Source organism: Pan paniscus, chromosome 6 (assembly GCF_029289425.2).
Source record: "Pan paniscus chromosome 6, NHGRI_mPanPan1-v2.0_pri, whole genome shotgun sequence".
Lineage (NCBI taxonomy): Eukaryota > Metazoa > Chordata > Mammalia > Primates > Hominidae > Pan > Pan paniscus.
Genome location: NC_073255.2, coordinates 11795862 through 11814071, shown reverse-complemented (window position 1 = coordinate 11814071; position 18210 = coordinate 11795862). Strand labels below are relative to the sequence as shown.

The following is an 18210-nucleotide window of genomic DNA, read 5'->3' as shown; positions in this document are numbered from 1 at the left end:
AGAGGGAAGGACAAGCGATGGAGAAAGGATGGATTCGGTTACCAGATGGGAGAGTAGCTGCGCCACAGCTGCCAGGAGCTGCAGTTGTACTGGCTGTGCAAGAAACCACCCATCGAGGTCAGGAGTCACTGGAAAAGTTGTTAGGCCGGTATTTCTACATCTCGCCTTTGTCAGCCCTTGCCAAAACGGTGAGGCAGCGGTGTGTTACCTGCCGACAGCATGATGCGAGGCAACGTCCAGCCGTTCTGCCCAGCATACAAGCTTATGGAGCAGCCCCCTTTGAAGGTCTCCAGGTGGACTTCACAGAGATGCCTAAGTGTGGAGGTAACAAGTATGTACTAGTTCTTGGGCGTACCTACTCTGGGTGGGTGGAGGTCTGGGTCGTCCTCCCCAAACCTGGATGTTAGCAGTGAGATCACAGAGGGGCTGTACACACCCTGCGACATGGGAAGTAATATGATCCTCTCCCCACCTGGATACTGGGAAAGATACCACAGCGCGGGTACACGTTTCCTAAGCTGTTGGGAGTAATATCATTCTTTTCCTTTCTGGATGTTAGGGAGAATATCACAGGGGTGCTGTACAATTACTTCGACATTGGGAGAAACATCATCCTCTATTTTCCTGGATATTGGGCACAAAAACACAAAAGGGTGTACAACCCCTGCGATATTGGGAGTAATAGCATACTCTCCTTCCCTGGATGTTAGAAAACAATATCATAAGGGCTGAACACCCCCCGCGATAATGGGAGTCATGTTTACTCTTTCACAGGCCATTTGGAACAATATCACAGGGGGTGTTTACAAACAGGGGTGGTGTACACCCCCTGTGATATTGGGAGTAACATCATTCTCTCCACCTCCGGATATTAAGAACAATATCCCGGCGGGAGGTGGTACACCCCCAGTGATATTGTGAATAATGTCATCCTCTCCTTCCCTGGATATTAGGAACAATATCACATGGGGGTGTACACCTTCTGTGATATTGGAAGCAATATCATCCTCTCCCCCGCTGGATATTAGAAAAAAATATCACTCACGGTGTACACCCACTGTGATATGAGGAGTAATATCTTCCTAGGGTATTACGAATAATTTCACAGTCTGTACACACATGATGTACACTCACTGTGATATTAGGAGTAATATCTACCTAGTGGATAACAAATAACATCGCAGGGTGTACACCCACTTTGATATTAGCTGTAATATTTTTCTAAGTTGTTACAAATAAGATCACAGAGTGTACAAACATGGTGTACACTCACTGTGATATCAGGAGTCGTATCTCTGTAGTATATTATGAATAATATCACAAGGTGTACACCCACTGTATTATTAGGAGTAATATCTCTGTAGGATATTACAATTAAGATCACAGGGTGTAGACCCACCATGATATTAGGAGCAATATCTTTCTAGGATATTACAAATAATATCACAGGTTGTACGCCCACTCTGCTGTCAGGAGCAATATCTCCCTAAGATATCAAAAATCCTATCACAGGGTGTCCAATCTCTGCCTTCCAGGTTCTAAGGGATTCTCCTGCTTCAGCCTGCCGAGTAACTAGGGTTACCTGCCACCACGCCCGGCTAATTTTTTTTATTTTCACTGGAGACGGGGTTTCACCACGTTGGCCAGGCTGGTCTGGAACTCCTGACCTCAGGTGATCCATCAGCCTCGCCCGCCCAAAGTGCTGGGATTACAGGTGTGAGCCATGGTGCTGGGCCAAGAGTTATAGATTCAATTCATTTGGAAACACAGCTCCCATCTTTGAGTGTGTATGTACTTTTATGAAGAAATGATGTCAGAAAACCGAAGGATGATAATAAATACGAAAAGTAACAGGCATGTGAAAAGGTCTTCCGATTGAGAACTATAAGGTTTGATTTCGTTTTCAGATAATGGGGTCCTAGCTCTTGTGTCATCCTTTTACATATTCTACATCAATGGAAGTTGTAGCACGGTGTCAGAATAAAATAGAGTGTATTTCGCAGCTTCTTAATTCCTTTCAATTAGACTGAGATCTTTTTCTTAAAGAGAGAAGGACATTGTCATTGCAATGTATTTTTTCTGAAAAGAGTAGGCCGTATTTTACTGAGATCACAGATTTGTTATATATGACGTTTTGGTCTTCTAATATTCTTCAGTGGATTTTCTCTAAAGTAGTATGTACAGAAAGCCTTGTATAGCAAAAAAGTAAATCATGTAATAATTCTGAGATTTTTTGGAATTGTCATAACTGAGAAACATTGCTGGTGGTGTATGGTCCGCAAGTGTGAAAATGTTCCTTGTGAATTGCTTGCATCCAGCATTAAGGGCTGGATTTTATATTTTATTTTTCCAATCCTCTTTCCTTCTCAAGGTGTCCAAGACACACAGAGCCACAGAATCTCACAGATGTCTGAGAATTCCTCCTCCTGGGACTCTCAGAAGATCTAGAACTGCAGCTGGTCCTCGCTTTGCTCTCCCTGTCCCTGTCCTTGTATCTGGTCACGGTGCTGAGGAACCTGCTCAGCATCCTGGCTGTCAGCTCTCTCTCTCCCCTCCACACCCCCATGTACTTCTTCCTCTCCAACCTGTGCTGGGCTGACATCAGTTTCGCCTTGGCCACGGTTCCCAAGATGATTGTGGACATGCAGTCGCATAGCAGAGTCATCTCTCATGCGGGCTGTCTGACGCAGATGTCTTTCTTCATCCTTTTTGCATGTATAGAAGGCATGCTCCTGACCGTGATGGCCTATGACTGCTTTGTAGCCATCTGTTGCCCTCTGCACTACTCAGTCATCGTGAATCCTCACCTCTGTGTCTTCTTCATTTTGGTGTCCTTTTTCCTTAGCCTGTTGGATTCCCAGCTGCACAGTTGAATTGTGTTACAATTCACCATCATCAAGAATGTGGAAATCTCTAATTTTGTCTGTGACCCCTCTCAACTTCTCAAACTTGCCTGTTCTGACAGCGTCATCAATAGCATATTCATATATTTCCATAGTACTATGTTTGGTTTTCTTCCCATTGCAGGGATCCTATGGTCTTACTATAAAATCGTCCCCTCCATTCCAAGGATGTCATCATCAGATGGGAAGTATAAAGCCTTCGCCACCTGTGGCTCTCACCTAGCAGTTGTTTGCTGATTTGATGGAACAGGCATTGGCATATACCTGACTTCAGCTGTGCCACCCCGCCCCCCCCCCCCCAGGAATGGTGTGGTGGCGTCAGTGATGTACGCTGTGGTCACCCCATGCTGAACCTTTTCATCTACAGCTTGAGAAACAGGGACATACAAAGTGCCCTGCGGAGGCTGCGCAGCAGAACAGTCGAATCTCATGATCTGTTCCATCCTTTTTCTTGTGTGGGTGAGAAAGGGCAACCACATTAAATCTCTACATCTGCAAATCCTGCCCCTTAGTCACATTCTTTTTGTGGCTTGATGGCTTTTATTCCTTTCCGCATTTCCTTTGTGAATATTGCTTTCTTCATTATGCCTTTCACTGGAATGGATGAGGATTCTGGGATCCTTTGTTTAGCAGAAACCTCATGACTGAATCCTCTATACCTAGGTGGCCTCTTTTAGTTTCTGAGCAATAACCCTGTCATCCAGCTGGAATCACAACCATCTTTTTATATACACGAAGTCCTCACTTCGTTTTGGAATTCCCTGAAAACTGACTTTATGGAAACAATGTACAGGAGGTCCTCCAACACCATTGGTTGTTCAAAGTTGTGTAGTTATACTGTTGATGAAAAATAAGTGGTTTCACTATACATAATTTTGCTTCAAAGTGAAGTTTCCAAGAGACTTTCAAAGATGTTAAGTGAGGACATACCATACATCAAATTCATATCCTCTTCCACAGTTCATGTAGAATTTCTTTATAAACTGCTTCTAGAGAATCTCTTTAGGCAGATTCTGTGTAGAGATCCGTGTCACCGTTCCTCAATCTTGGTTTTGAGTCAACTCACCTGGGGAGCTTACAAATGATGAGGCCTGGGTATCAATACCTGAGATTCTGATTTCCTTGCACCTGTGTGAGTATGTGGATTTTTTTTTTCTTTTAAAGCACCAGAGGTGGTTCCAATAACGAAGTTTTTAGAGGCATCAAGCTCCAATGAGTAAGAACAGAAATTAATTGTAATATGATTTCTCAAATATTATCTTCAAATGCATTGTCGATCAACACCATACAAATGTTTATTATGCTGTTTTTTCTGACTATTTCGCATTTTCTATTTCTTTCTTTTCCTTTTTTTTTGAATCAGAGTTTCGCTCTTGTTGCTCAGGCTGGAGTTCAATGGCACGGTCTCGGCTCACTGCAACCTCTGCCTCCCGTATTCAGCAATTCTCCTGTCTCAGCCTTCCAAGTAGCTGGGATTACAGGCATGCGCTACCATGCCTGGCTAATTTTTTATTATTATTATTGTTAATAGAGACAGTGTTTCTCCATTTTGGTCAGGCTGGTCTTGAACTCCCGACCTCAGGTGATCCGCCCACTTCCGCCTCCCAAAGTGCTGGGATTACAGGCATGAGTGACCGCGCCCAGCCACCACTTAGCATTTGCATTTTACATTTGTTGAAGTTATAGATTTATACACACATTGATTGCTGCTTTGTTATACACTTGCATATACATAAGATGGGAAATAGAAAAGAATAAAATGGACACAGTATCCCTGAAGTTTCACATTCCGAGACATTTTAAAAATATTTGCTCTTCAGAAATTTGTTTCAATGAAGAAACTGTGGTATACACACCCAGTGAAGTATTATTCAGCCTAAAAAGGAAGAAACTCCTCTCCGCTGCAGACAAAATGGATGAGATTGCAGGTCTGTATATTAAATGAAATAAGCCAGGCACAGAATGACAAATATTTCATGTCCTCACTTCTATGTAGGAAGAAAAAAGGACACCTTGGCCAGGTGTGGTGGCTCAGGCCTGTAATCCCAGCACTTTGGGAGGCCGAGTCGCATGGATCACTTGAGTCCAGGAGTTCGAGACCTGCCTGGCCAACATGGTGAAACTCCATCTCTACGGAAAACACAAACAATGAGTCGGGCGTGGTGACGCGTGCCTGTAGTCTCAGCTACTCCGAGGGCTGAGGCCCAAGAAGCGCTTGAACTCGGGAGTCGGAGCTTGCACTGAGCCCGGATTGTGCCTGCGTACTCCAACCTGGGCAACAGAAAGAGACTCCATCACACACCTACACACAAAAGGAATCTCAGGAAGGTGGAAAGTATAAAGGTGGTTAGCAGACACTAGGAAGAAAAGGGGTGGCATAGGGAATGAAGACAAGTGGATAATTGGGTCCCAAAATACAGAAAGATGGAATAAGTGAGTTCTAGTGTTTGATAGTACAGTATGAAAATTTTAGCTCAGAAGAATTGCTTGCATATTTCCAGATGCTTTGATAAGAAGCTTCCTAACTTTCTCATTATGCTGGTTTTCAAGCTCTTCTCTTTCTGCTCTTGAAATCATGCTGGTTTTTTGTTTGTTTGTTTGTTTTGAGATGGAGTTTCGCTCTTGTTGCCCAGGCTGGAGTGTCATGGTGCAATCTTGGCTCACCGGAACCTCTGCCTCCTGGGTTCAAGCGATTCTCCTGCCTCCACCTCCCGAGCAGCTGGGATTACAGGCATGCGCCAGCACGCCCAGCTAATGTTGTATTTCTAGTAGAGACGGGGGTTTCTCCCTGTTGGTCAGGCTGGTCTTCAACTCCTGACCTCAGGTGATCTGCCCGCCTCGGCCTCCCAAAGTGCTGGGATTACAAGCGTGAGCAACCACACCCGGCCCATGCTGTATCCTTATCTGTTGTCTGTTGTTGTTTGTTTGTTTTAGAGCCCAGAAATAATTTCTCACCTATATGTTCAAATGATTTTTCACATGAGTGCTAAGAAAGCTCATTGGTGGAAAAGCAGCCTTTTCAAGAAATGGTGTTGGAGAAACTTGATTTCCACATGCAGAAGAATGAAGGTGGACCCTATGTCACACCAGGTGCAAAAATGAACACAACCTGGATCAAAGACCTCACCCCAAGCGCTAAAAGTATCATACGCCTAAAAGAAAACATTGGCCACGCTTTCATGACATCAGATTGGGCAGTGTTCTCTGGGATATGACACCAAAAGCATAGGCAACAAAAGAAAATTAGATTCCTTGGATTACATCTAAATGACAGACACTTTTGTGCAGAAAAAACACTGCGAACTGAGTGAAAAGATAACCCATGAGTTAGGAAAAATATTTGCAAAGCATATATCTGAAAAGAGGCTGATATCCATCATATATAAAGAACAGCTAGAACTAAACAACAAGAAACCCAAAGCATCCCATCAACAGTGGTCAGAAGACTCGAGTAGACGTGTTCCTAAAGAAGATATAGCAATGGCCAATAAGCATCTAAAATGATGTTCAAAATCACTCATCATAGGGAAGCACAAATCAAACCAAGAATGTGATACCACACATTAGGATGGATATGATAAACAAACAGGCATTGGTGAGACTAGAGGGAAGTAGGAATGCTCGAATATGATCGGAGGGAATGTAAAACCGTGAAGGAACGGGGAAAATAGTATGGCGTCTACTGGAAAAATTAGAAACAGAATGATCAGATGTTCCCGCAGTTGCATTTGTGGGTACCTACCAGAAAGAATTAGAAGCCAGGAGTGGAAGAGATATTTGTACACCCATATTCATAGCAGCATTATTCACAAGAGCCAAAATGTGGAAGCAACCCAAGGGTTCATGAACAGATGAATGAAAAAGCACACTGCAGTTCCTTCATACAATGGAAGACTATTCAGCCTTAAAAAGGCAGGCACTTCTGGCCGGTGCGGTGGCTCACGCCTGTAATCGCAGTGTCTTGGAAGACCGAGGTGGGCGGATCACCTGAGGTCAGGAATTCAAGACCAGCCTGGCCATCTTGGTGAAATCCTGTCTCCACTGAAAATGCAAAAAATGAGACGAGCGTGGTGGCGTGTGCCTATAGTCCCAACTACTCGGGAGGCTGAGGCACAAGAATGGCTGGAACCCGGGAGGCAGAGGTTGCAGTGAGCCCAGATTGTGCCACTGCACTCCAGCCTGTGTGACAGAGTGAGACTCCATGGAAACACAAAACAAAACAAAGTCAAACGAACAAACAAAAAAAAAACCAGAGAGGCTCTTCTGACGCAGGCAGCAACATGGATGAACCTTGAAAACATTATCGTCAGTGAAATAAATAAATCCCAAAAGGATAAACACGCCCAGGCTCAGTGGCTCACACCTGTAACCCCAGCACTTTGGGAGGCTGAGCCAGGCGGATCACTTCAGGTCAGGAGTTCGAGACCAGCCTGGCCAATATGGTCTTTATTAAAAATACAAAAATTAGCTGGGTGTGGTGGCGCATGCCTGTAATCCCAGCTACTCGGGAGACTGAGACACAAGAATTGCTTGAACCCACGATGTGGAGGTTGCAGTGAGGTGACATCATGCCACTGCACTCCAGCCGGGGTGCCAGAGAAAGACGCTGTTTCCAAAACAAAAAAATTAAACACAGTATGATTCCACTTATCTATCAAGTGTCTAGAGTAGTTAAACTCATAGAGTTGCAAACTAGAAAGGTGGCCCCCTGGGGCGGGCGAGAGAGAGGAGTGGAGAGCTTGATGAATGGGTGCAATTTCCATTTTGAAAGATAAAACTGTTCCGGAGATGATGGCGGTGATGGTTGCTAAACAATGTGAACATACTTAATGTCATAAAACTGTAAACTGAAAAAGCGTGGAAACTGTAAATGTTTATACTGGCCATTCTATATGAACTAATATATATTTATAATTTTTCATATTTATACGTGGTATATTTTCCCATAACAAAAGATGAAAATTAAAGCAGTTGGATGTTTAAAAAGAAAAGAAAGAAGCGAAGAATACACACCAGCTTTCTCCTGATTAGAGGAAGAGCCCCAAAGCTTCTACGGACACTCACTTTTCTCTTCTTCTTCTTGCATTATTATGAGGAATCCTTAGAGCTTGGGGAACTTGGATGACTTTGGCTAATAAGGAGCTCTGTGCCTTGAGCCCCCCAGGCCACAGAATAGTAAATAGTCTGTGCCTCCAGCCCTGCAGTGTGAGGTTCCAGTCCTGTGGGCTCCACTCCCGTCACCTGTATCAGGAGGCTCATGTCTCACCCTGTCTTCTTGCCAGCCTTGAGGATGGAGTCTGAGCCTCCATGGTGCACCACACAGGGAGGACAGTGGACCTGTTCTCCGTGGTCATGGCCCAGCAGAGGGGAAGGGCAGTTCAGTGAGTGCAGGGAAAAGAAAGAGAGATCAGACTCTTACTGTGTCTATGTAGAAAGGAAAGACATAAGAGACTCCATTTTGAGAAAGACCTGTACTTTCAACAATTGCTTTGCTGAAATGTTGTTAATGTGTAGCTTTGCCCCAGCCACTTTGACCCAACCTGAAGCTCACAAAAACATGTGTTGTATGAAATCAAGGTTTAAGGGATCTAGGGCTGTGCAGGACGTGTCTTGTTAACAAGATGTTTCCAAGCAGTATACTTGGTAAAAGTCGTCGCCATTTTCTAGTCTCAATAAACCAGGGGCACAATACGCTGTGGAAAGCCGCAGGGAGCTCTGCCCTTGAAAGCGGCGTATTGTCCAAGGTTTCTTCCCATGTGATAGTCTGAAAAGTGGCCTCGTGGGAGGAGAAAGACCTGACCGTCCCCGAGCCCGACCCCCGTAAAGGGTCTGTGCTGAGGTGGATTAGTCAAAGAGGAAAGCCTCTTGCAGTTGAGAGACAGGAAGGCCACTGTCTCCTGCCTGCCCCTGGGAACTAAATGTCTCGGTTTAAAACCCGATTGTACATTTGTTCAATTCTGAGATGGGGGAAAAACCACCCTATGGTGGGAGGCAAGACATGTTTGCAGCAATGCTGCCTTGTTATTCTTTACTCCACTGAGATGTTTGGGTGGAGAGAAACATCAATCTGGCTTATGTACACGTCCAGTCTTAGTACCTTCCCGTGAACTTCATTATGACATACATTCTATTGCTCACATCTTCGTTGCTGACCTTCTCCTTATTATCACCCTGCCCTCCTACTACATTCCTTTTTGCTAAAATAATAAAAATAATAATCAATAAAAACATAGGGAACTCAGAGGCCTGTGCCAGTGCAGGTCCTTGGTATGCTGAGCGCCGGTCCGCTAGGCCCACTGTTGTTTCTCCATACTTAGTCTCTGTGTCTTATTTCTTTTCTCAGTCTCTCATCCCACCCGACTAGAAATACCCACAGGTGTGGAGGGATGGGCCACCCTTTCAAGTGAGTGCTGAGGGACGGTCGGGAGCCTTGTTTTGTTTCCTCCTCCTCAGGACAAAGAGGAGAGTGCGCTGGGCAGATGGGAGGAGACCAATGTGCAAACTGTCCGCTCAGCAGAGTGTGGAGTTTCTGTTCTGGTTGTGCTGTGGGTCTCAGAAATCTTATTCAAAATTTTGCTACCCTCCCCCACTGGTTGTCCTTTTCATAGACATCTCACCCATGATAGCAGGGAATGAGTCCCTCTAAACTATTCCCTCAGGAATAGTAAGAGCCAGCCCCTCTTCCCCCCTGACTCTTAGGACCCCCATCGCAGTGGGGTGAGGCACACCCTGCGATGCGGGGAGGGCTGAGACTGGGGTCTGGGCTGTTCCAGACTTCAACACTCACCCCTTGTCCCCCCGCAGGGTTATGGTGTGTGCTCGGTGGGGCTGGAGCGGCTGGCTTACCTCCTCGTGGCTTACAGCCTGGGTGCCTCAGCCGCCTCACTCCTGGTCCTGCTGGGCCTGTGGCTGCCACACCCGGTGCCCCTCGTGGCTGGAGCAGGGGTGCACCTGCTGCTCACCTTCATCCTCTTTTTCTGGGCCCCTGTGCCTCGGGTCCTGCAACACAGCTGGATCCTCTGTGTGGCAGCCGCCCTTTGGGGTGTGGGCAGTGCCCTGAACAAGACTGGACTCAGCAGTGAGTATAGCTGTGGGCACTGGGGGGGGGGGGGGGCGGGGCAGGTGGCTTTATGGCTATCTGTGGGTGGTTGGCTAGACATAGACATCGCAGGGACAGATATGGGGTCCCATGGTCACATAGGGTCCTGTGGACATGGCAGAGGCAGGTGGGGCTTCCTGTGGACACTCCGGGGGTGGAAGGGAAGTCTCATGGACACACTGGGGACAGATGGGTAGGGTGTGGACACTCTGGAGAGAGGTGTGGGGGTTCCACGCCATGGACATTCCGTTAATACCCCAGGGTGGGCACAGGGCCCCATCAACACTGGAGGGTCAGTGTGAAATCTCGTGGCTACACGGGGCAGGTGTGGGGCTCTGTGAACACCCCTTAGGGACAGTGTGAAAAACACATCAGGGATTCTCCCTTTTCATACCAGGGGACAGGGTTTTCGTGACACTTGGAGCAGATGTTTTGGTCTCTGCCTCACGGAGCATGTGGTAGGAGCAAGTGGCCTGTTGTACATCCACGGCATAGATACAGACATGGGCCTTTGTATAGAGAGGAGCAGGTCTGCAGCCGCAACCCAGTCTGCTCAGTACCAGTGTCCAGGCCCCAGGTCTGGGCTGCTGGGGAACAGGGCTCTGTTTGCAGAAGGCAGCGGGTTGGCCCATGTTCAGCTCCAGGATGCTCCCTGCCCACAGATGGGCACACGCAGTGACACACAGCTAGCACACATGGGCACAGTCCTGCGGGGCATCCATGTCAGTGTCTGTTCTGATGGGCCGAAGCTGTGAACAGTTTTGAACGTCATCCTTGGGGGTGTGGAGTGGCAGAGGTCATGCCTGCTGCTGGCAGGGCAGAGGCTGGCTCGGTGTCTCTGTCTGTAGCAGGGGCTGGAGCCTCATACTGCACCACAGTCTCTTGGCCGTTTTGCCCAAGGATAGCCAATTCTGGGCCGAGTCCAACCTGGGTATCTTGGACCCATGTTGTGCCCTGTCTGATCATGGCATCCCCTCTGCCCAGCTCCATATCCCATCTCCATAGGTGAACCCTGGGGAATCCTTGTCTCTTCATAGCAGCACTGTGGGGGTAAAGTCACCCTGCAGGGCCCCAAGACAGGAGTGTTCATGTCCTGAGTGCCTGGTGAAGGTGTTAATAGTGGCCCCTATGATTTGGCAGGTGCCATGCCCACTTTCTCACTTTAGAACTTCAGAACACAGCACACAATAGGCATAAGCTCATCTCACCATTGGGAAAAGCAGCTCTGGGGAGTTAAGTACCCAAATCACCCACGGAGCCAACGTTACAGTCCTGAGAACAAGTGTGCATCTTCTGACTCCCAATCCATTACTCTTGTTGCCCACCCTGGGAGGACTCACTGGAAAGGAAGCCCCCCTCTCCATGCTTAGCTTCAGGTTTGATTTGCAGAGTTGGCAGCTGCAAACAGTTCGATCTCTCTAGTCCCGGCTGAGGAGGAGAAACAGCGCCTGCAAGCTTGGCACTGCACACCTGGGGTTGGGGACAGAACATGACTAAGCACAGAGCTTTCTTCTTTTGAGGACACGCATGTGGTGCGGAGTGGGACCACCTGCATCCACACAGCCTGGCGAACCTGCTTCTACTTCTGCTTAGCGTGTGAGCAGTGTGGTGACCAGGGTCTCCACCAGGGGGCAGGCCAGGACCGGCTCACAGCACTTTCTAGGCGCTCTCTGGTCCCGGGCTGGGACACATACAGCGCTTAGTAAAGTTCATAGATGGTAGCTCGGCAGCCCCAGGCCCCAGGTGACACCTCTCCCCTGCCTGCCCTGTACTGCCTGCTTGCAGCACTCCTGGGAATCTTGTACGAAGACAAGGAGAGACAGGACTTCATCTTCACCATCTACCACTGGTGGCAGGCTGTGGCCATCTTCACCGTGTACCTGGGCTCCAGCCTGCACATGAAGGTGAGACTGGGCAGGGTTGGGGGCCCCATGCCCAATGACAGGTACTTCCTTAGCCCCTGCCCTGGCTTCACAGCTTCCTAAATGCCACCCCTTCCCTAGCCAGTCTCTGGGCCAAGGCCCCATTCCTGCAGCCCACTGGGTGGCCCCCAACTCAGCACCCCACTTACTGGCCCACCTCCAGCCAGTCTCAGTTTGCCCATCTCTGAGGGGATTTGTGGATGCATCACAGCCATCCTGTGGGCTGTTTGGTACCCTGTTCTCCAGATGTTGGGTCTGTCTCCCTTCATGGCCTGAAGGGGAGCAGGCTCCTCATGCTCTGCTCCCAAAAGATGGTGGCTCGGTCTAGGAAGTCCCAGTTGCTAAACATTTTTTAAAAATAGAACTAAAGGCCGGGTGCGGTGGCTCACGCCTGTAATCCCAGCACTTTGGGAGGCCGAGGCAAGTGGATTGCCTGAGGTAGGGAGTTTGAGACCAGCCTGACCGACATGGTGAAACCTCGTCTCTACTAAAAATACAAAAATTAGCCGGGCATGATGGCAGGTGCCTCTAACCACAGCTACTCGGGGGGCTGAGGCAGGAGAATCGCTTGAACTGGGAGGCGGATGTTGCAGTTAGCCGAGACGGGGCCTTGGCACTCCATCCAGCCTAAGCAACAAGAGCGAAACTCCGTCTCAAAAAAAAATAATAATAAAAATAGAACTAAAAATACTAGGGAGTGGGCTGGGAGCAGTGGCTCATGCCTGTAATCCCAGCATTTTGAGACGCTGAGGTGGGGGTATCACCTGAGGTCTGGAGTTCGAGACCAGCCTGGGTAACAGGCTGTAAAACCTTGTCTCTACTAAAAACACAAAAATTAGCTGGGCATGGTGGCGCATCCCTGTGATCCCAGCTACTCTGGAGGCTGAGGCACAAGAATGGCTTGAACCTGGAAGATGGAGATTGCAGTGAGCCAAGATCGCGCCACCGCACTTCAGCCTGGAGGACAGAGCGAGACTCTGTCTCCCAAAAAAGAAAGAAAAAAGAAAAGCAGTGAGTGGGCTGGGCATGGTGGCTCACGCCTGTAATCCCAACACTTTGGGAGGCTGAGGCAGGAGGATTGCTTGAGGCCAGGAGTTCAAGACCAGCCTGGGCAACATAGGAGACCCTGTCTCTACAAGAAATTTAAAAATTAGCTGGGCGTGGTGGCGCGTGCCTGTAGTTCCAGCTGCTTGGGAGACTGAGGTGGGGGGATGGCTTGAGCCTGGAAGATTGAGGCTGAAGTGAGCGTGCCACTGCGCTCCAGCAGTGGGTGGGGGAAGGGAGGGAGGGGGCGCGGTGGGGAAACGGAGCGACCGTGTCTGGAAAAAAGGAAAGAGCAGGGAGTATGCATACAGATATGTGTGTGTGTACTGAGCTATGGTGTGAAATCATTCCTGACTGCGGGTTATAGTCAAAACCCCATGAAAAGCATCACTACAGCCCACGGGTGTGTCAGGGACACAGTGTTGTGAGCCCTGGGAAGGCAGGGCCTGTGGCCAGCACTTTATCAACACTGGCGCATGCACCCTACGAGGCAAAGGGATTTGCATTGTCCCCTTACAGCGTGGGACACTGAGGTCGCCACGGGCATGGCGACTGTAAGGGACAGTGCTGCATGTGAGCCTCGCCTGCAGGAGGCGGTCCAGGAGGCGTGGGTGGAGGGGCTGGAGAAGTTGAGGGCCGCGTGGCCCGGGAGGCTCCCGGAGGAGGGAAGGGCCTATCTCAGCGAGGGGCATAGGCGGGGAAGGTGCGGGGCGAGGCGGCCGCGGGTCCCTGGCATCCCTCTCCTTACGCCCAGGCTAAGCTGGCGGTGCTGCTGGTGACGCTGGTGGCGGCCGCGGTCTCCTACCTGCGGGTGGAGCAGAAGCTGCGGCGGGGCGTGGCCCCGCGCCAGCCCCGCATCCCGCGGCCCCAGCACAAGGTGCGCGGTGACCGCTACTTGGAGGAGGACAACTCCGACGAGAGCGACGCGGAGGGCGAGTATGGGGACGGCGCGAAGGAGGAGGCGCCGCCCTCGGGGCCCAGGCGTGGCCCCGAGCCCGCTGGACTCGGCCGCCGGCCCTGCCCGTACGAACAGGCGCGGGGGGGCGACGGGCCGGAGGAGCAGTGAGGGGCCGCCTGGTCCCCGGACTCAGCCTCCCTCCTCGCCGGCCTCAGTTTACCACCTCTTAGGTCGGAGGGACCCCCTCCGAGTCCCGCGCTGTCTTCAAAGGCTCCTGTCTCCCCTCCCCCACGTTGGGGACGCCCCTCCCAAAGCCCGGGTCACCTCCGGGCTTCCGCAGCCCCCTGCAAGGCGGAATGGAGCCTTGGGAACCCCTCGCCCAAGCACAGGGGTTCGAAAATACAGGTGAAACCCCGCGGGCCCTTAGCACGCGCCCCAGCGCCGGAGCAGGGTCAGGGTCTTCTTGCGACCCGGCCCCGCTCCAGATCCCCCCAGCTCTCCGCCGCGGACCCGGGCGGCGTGTGAGCGCTCTTTGCACCTCCTATCTCCAGGGTCCGCCGAGAGCCACGATTTTTTACAGAAAATGAGCAATAAAGAGATTTTGTACTGTCCTGACTGGAGAGTCCCAGGCCGCAAGGGACGGAGCGCCCCTGGGGTGCACGCCCGGCTGGCCCGGCCTCTGGGCGCGGTGGTGGGACGCCCTGACCTAGGGGGACCGCGGGGTGTGGGGAGTGCGGAGCCCTACTGGGGCGGGGCGAGGTGTCCGTAGGCCCCGCCCACCAGCCCTTCCTCCCTCCTGAGGCCCCGCCCCCCATACCTCCCTGCCTTTGCCAGCCCCAGCCAGGAGAAGGGAGCGGGGGAGCGGCTGACAGATACAGAGGAGGGTGTGACGGCGTTGCTGGTCCCCCATGGGTCCAGAGGGCGAGACAGACACCGGAGGCACACCCTCCAGGGGCCTGTGTAGGCATCCTCGGCCCTCCAGCGACCACCCCCGCGTCGGACAGGGTCCACTTCCGAGCCACGGTGGGGTCACCCTGTGCCCAGCAGGGGCCTTGGAAGTGGTGGTTGGAGGCCAGGTACGCTCGTTTACTACCCTTTCCCAGCTACAGCCTCAGCTGCGATGCCCACGAGAAACAGGCTGGTGGAGGGGCAGACCCCCTACAAGGCCTGAAGGTGCCGTTCCTCCACCCCCTCCTCTTGTGGCCAGAGGAGAGGGACACCCCCGCCATGAAAAGCTCTGAACGGTTGGGTGAGGACAAGTGGGGGCCGTGGGAGGGCCATGGAGCCCCCAGCTGCACCCCAGCAGGCCCGGGGCTGGCCCACACCATTCCTCACTCCCCACAGCCTCTCTACCGCTGACTTTGGCGAGACCCTCGTCCGTACCTCCAGGCTCCATGCCTGCCTCAGCATCGATCTATGGATTCTCCCAGCCCAAACTGGCCCCATCTCTCCTCTCTGCCCTCGTGTGAGTTTGGTTCTTGAAGCCTCTACTGGTCCCTGGGGCCAGACTCTGTGGCCTTGGGCAGGGAGTCTCCCATCTGAGCCACAGGTTCCTTCTCTGTTGAGTGTGTGAGGGAACATGTTGGAGCCCTTAGTGTGGCGGCTGCAAGCGCCCCAGGCCCTGTAAGAAACACAAAAGGGTGAGGCGGGAGACTTGACATTTTCTAAATCTGGGAGGGAACGCTGCCTTCCTCACGCCGACCTTCAGCGACAAGCAGACTCAGAAGCGGTCCCGAGGTGCCACCGTAAGCTGGGTGAAGGCCAGCACTGTGTGCTTCCAGTTCCCCCTCGGCATCTGTGGACTGAGTGTTCTCTGGAGGTGGCTGGCGACATCCTACAGGCAGCCTCCAGCAAACCAGTCGGAGTTGGGCAACCTGACGCTCGGATGATTCACCTCTGAATGGAGGGCAAGGTGATATTTGGAAGGTTGTGGGCCCCTGGGATGCTGGGCAAACGGGGAGCGGGTGCCTGGATAGTGGGCCTACAGCTCTTCCCAGTTCCAAGTCAATTCCAATGTCCATGGTGCCAAGGAACAGAGGCTCTGATGTTGAGCAGACTTGAAGGTGATCCAGGCACATGGAGTGGCCACTCAGGGTCTTGGCTCCTGGCTGTGCTCTTTCTATCTGGGCATTTCCCATGAGAAGGCTTCACAGGCCACCTGGCTGCTCCTGGCACACGGAGAATGCCCAGATGCTGACATGTGCCAGACAACACATATGTACACCTGATAGGCCACGCACATGCAACATGCAAACACACGTGACGGTTAACACCTGTGACAGACACTACATGACAACGCACGTGCACACATGATAGGAAACACATATCACAGGCCGTGCGACGGGAAACACACATCACAGGCTGTGCGACGGGAAACACAGCACAGGCAGTGCGATGGGCCCTGGCAGCAAGCTCAGCAGGCTGGCTCTTTTCGAGCAGGAGAAGAGCTCATTGTAAGAGATGACACTGGCGTAGGTGGCACCTCCCCTGTCTCCATCACCCCCGGATAAGGTGACTGGGTGGAGGTTCTGGACCCCTGAGTGGACAAGCAGGTTGTGTCATGGCCTCCGTGTCTGATTGCCACCCTTGCTCCCAAAGCAACTCTGTGATTTTGTCGATCTGCACTATGGGGATTTTTCTTTTTCTTTTCTTTCTTTTTTTTTTGCAACGGAGTTTCACTCTTGTTGCCCAAGCTGGAGTGCAATGGCGTGATCTCAGCTCACTGCAGCCTCCGTCTCCTGGGTTCAAGCAATTCTCCTACCTCAGCCTCCCGAGTAGCGGGGATTACAGGCGCCCACCACCAAGCCAGGCTAATTTTTTTGTATTTTTAGTAGAGATGAAGTTTCACCATGTTGGCCAAGCTGGTCTCAAACTCCTGACCTCAGGTGATCCACCTGCCTCGGCATCCCAAAATGCTGGGATTACAGACATGAGCCATCACGCCCGGCTGGGATTTTTCAATTATGTGATTCCAAGAATCTCCAGTCCAAGATTTTCCTATCTTTAAGTTCTCAGTAGCAGGTTAGATAACCTGAGAAGTCTCCCTCTTCAAAACACCTAGAAATGCTGGGTAAGAAACAAATGTCCTTTTAACTATAGAGCTGAGGCCGGGCATGGTGGCTCACGCCTGTAATTCCAGCACATTGGGAGGCTGAGGTGGGTGGATCACCTGAGGCCAGGAGTTCGAGACCAGCCTGGCCAATGGTGAAACCCCATCTCTACTAAAAATACAAAACTCAGCCAGGAGTGGTGGCAGGCGCTTGTAATCTCAGCTACTTAGGAGGCTGAAGCAGGAGAATCACTTGAACCCAGAAGGCAGAAGTTGCAGTGAGCCAAGATCACACCATTACACTCCAGCCTGGGCAAAAGAGTGAAACTCCATCTCAAAAAATATATAAATAAAATAAAATAAATATATAGCTGAGTTCTTCAGAAAATAAGTTAAGTCCCCTAAGGCCAGAAGTGAAGAGGGGAGTGAGAACCAAGGTGGGGACAGAGGAGCTGGTGCTGCAACTGCCTGAGGGCAGGGCTGGGTTGAGCGTTGGAAGCCCTTACAAGGCAGGGGGTCAGGGTTACAGTCAAGCATGATGAAGTTGGGGCCACAGAAATGCAACACCTTTAGAGAAAGGGACAGAAACATTTCCACCCAGGGGAACAGAGACAGGTGAGAAAATTTGAGCTTTAGGTGGTGAACAAGTTTCCCATGAGATCGTTGCGTTTTCAGGCCTCTCTTATATAAATGTGGAACTCCTACAATGAAGTCATGCTACCTGTGTGGCCTAGGAATGCCAGAGTTGAGAAATTAACACTAAAAAGTTGCTTTGGGCCTGGCGTGGTGGCTCACGCCTGTAATCCCAGCACTTCGGGAGGCTGAGGCAGGTGAATCACCTGAGGTCAGGAGTTCGAGACCAGCCTGGCCAACATGGTGAAACCCCATCTCCACTAAAAATACAAAAAATTAGCCACGCCTTGTGTGCCTGTAATCCCAGCTACTCGGGAGGCTGAGGCAGGAGAATAGCTTGAACCTGGGAGGCAGAAGTTGCAGTGAGCTGAGATTGCGCCACTGCATTCCAGCCTGGGCAACAAGAGTGAAACTCTGTCTCAAAAAAAAAAAAGGTGCCTTGGCTTACTGGTACCCTGGGACCCCTAGAAAAGCCAAATAGAAAACCTCTCTAGGTGGCTCCCTCAAACCTGGCCACCCAGGATTCCCCACATAAAGCCCCTCTGAAGCTCAGCTCACGATCCAAAATTACAGAACACAAAGGAAACACATCACCACGAGAAAAGGCAACAGACATACAAAAGAGCAGGATTCGACACCCGCTCCAAATACCCCCAGCTAGG

The 18210-nt window shown here is 50.8% G+C and overlaps 1 pseudogene; it reads left to right on the top strand.

Moving 5' to 3' along the window:
* The first annotated feature begins 17 nt into the window (after positions 1 to 17).
* On the top strand, positions 18 to 14471 carry LOC117981176 (uncharacterized; annotated as a pseudogene).
* Positions 14472 to 18210: the final 3739 nt, after the last annotated feature.